The sequence below is a fragment of the Stomoxys calcitrans genome, chromosome 4 (assembly GCF_963082655.1).
Source record: "Stomoxys calcitrans chromosome 4, idStoCalc2.1, whole genome shotgun sequence".
NCBI lineage: Eukaryota > Metazoa > Arthropoda > Insecta > Diptera > Muscidae > Stomoxys > Stomoxys calcitrans.
The window spans coordinates 153,172,034-153,173,834 of NC_081555.1; the positions used below are offsets into that span (position 1 = coordinate 153,172,034).

At 37.3% G+C, this 1,801-nt stretch overlaps 1 long non-coding RNA gene across 1 annotated transcript; it reads right to left on the bottom strand.

Moving 5' to 3' along the window:
- Window positions 1–643: 643 nt before the first annotated feature.
- LOC131997309 (uncharacterized) lies at window positions 644–1,160 on the bottom strand. The gene is made up of 3 exons (XR_009398184.1): window positions 1,088–1,160; window positions 868–1,018; window positions 644–805 (listed from the first exon to the last, which is right to left on the bottom strand). It is a non-coding gene; the product is annotated as an uncharacterized LOC131997309 (long non-coding RNA).
- Between the last annotated feature and the right edge of the window lie 641 nt (window positions 1,161–1,801).

Below are 1,801 nucleotides of genomic sequence, written 5' to 3' on the forward strand. Positions count from 1 at the left end.
GTCATCTGTCGGCTAGTAGAGCCTGGCGCAATCGATCTACCATCACCATCGAGATCTCAGTACCAGACAACGTGCTACGACCTGATACTACCACCGCAGCTGTTGGGTCTTTGGGCTCCAGATCTGCCGCTTCACTGGAAACAGACCCATTTCTTCAAACGACTAATGGATAACACGGTGTGAATTTCTCCGAAAATAGCTATCTATTACGAGATGGAGAAAATTCTTGCTGAACGAAATAAAAATACTTCTGCACCATTCAAAGGTTCAAACAAGATACCTTATCTAACCTAACCTGCTTTTTACTTACCTGGATAGATTGCAAATTCTAGAAAAATGTTGTTTTAGCACCATAAACACTTCTATAATGCATGCCAAGTATGGCCTAAATTGCTTAAAATCCTGGTACAGCTCTCTTACAAGCCGATTTTCCCATTGGCCTTTTTAAGAAACTAGAGTGAACAATTCTTTGCCGATTTTGATGAAACTTGCAAGTGGTATTCTATCCTATACGGCAATAACCTGATATAGCTTCTTTATGAATTCTTGTTTCGATGTAAATACTTGAGCAACTGGGAGAGTTAAATCGTTCAAGGATCTTAAAAACACGCAACCCATGGTGCAGAGTAGTAATCAACCCTGCTGAAATTGGACATTAACTTTATTTTATTAATTTTTATTAACAACTGTCAAAGTTAGAATATTTCTTTTCCATTAAATAAGTATTTTTAGCGCACATTACAAATACCACTAGTTGCACTCCGCCCCAATCCCCTACATTGATATGAAGGTGCAACCACAAGCTCTACAAATGAAATTTATTATAATTTCAAAAAAAAGATGTATTTAATACAATGCGCAACTTACTTGGTTGTCCCAACATCTCACGATTACAATTCTGTCCATCTATTTCACATTGAGACAATAAATAGCAATAAGGCCGAGCGGCGGCACAAAGTAGGGTTTCATCTTTTTCCTGCGCAATTATAGAGACATGCCTGTACGGATGCGGCAAGAACTGGAAAAATGTTAAGTGACAGTATCAATCTAATTGGAATAAATGGTATTAAAAAAAAAACTTACTTACCCAAGATTATGCAAAGTTTAAACATTTTAGTGACGACTGGTACACTATTGGAAGTCTCACTGCATGTTCAGTCTTTTATACCAAATGAAAAAATAATAAAAAGCTTGAAAGCAGAATTCGTGACAAATGACGTAAAAAAATTTATTGACTTAAATGCAAAACATTATTCATCTGAAAGCAATTATAACAAGTAAAAGCGTGCTAAGTTCGTCCGGGCCGAATATTATATACCCTCCACCATGGGTCGCATTTGTCGAGCTCTCGCCACGGTATCTCTTTTTAGGCAAACAAAGGATAAAAGAAAAGAATTGCTATGTTATTGGAACAATATCAAGTTATGTTTCATTTCGGACCATAATTGAACTGAATATTGGAGGCCATAGTAGAAGTCATTGTGTAAAATTTCAGCCAAATCTCTTAAGAATTAGGCTATAAACCGATTCCTGTCAATTTCGACACCTATGTTAAAGGTCATAAGAGAAGCCGTTGTACAAAATTTCAGCTAAATCGGATAATTCTAGTGGCTCAAGAAGTCAAGCCCCAGATCGGTTTATATGGAAGCTATATCGGGCTATGAACCGATTTAAACTATTCTTAGCACAGTTGTTGAAAGTCAGAACGAAGCACCTCATGCAAAATTTCAGCCAAATCGGATAATAATTGCGTCCTCTAGAGGCTCAAGAAGTCAAAACCCCAGATCGGTTTGTGTGGCAG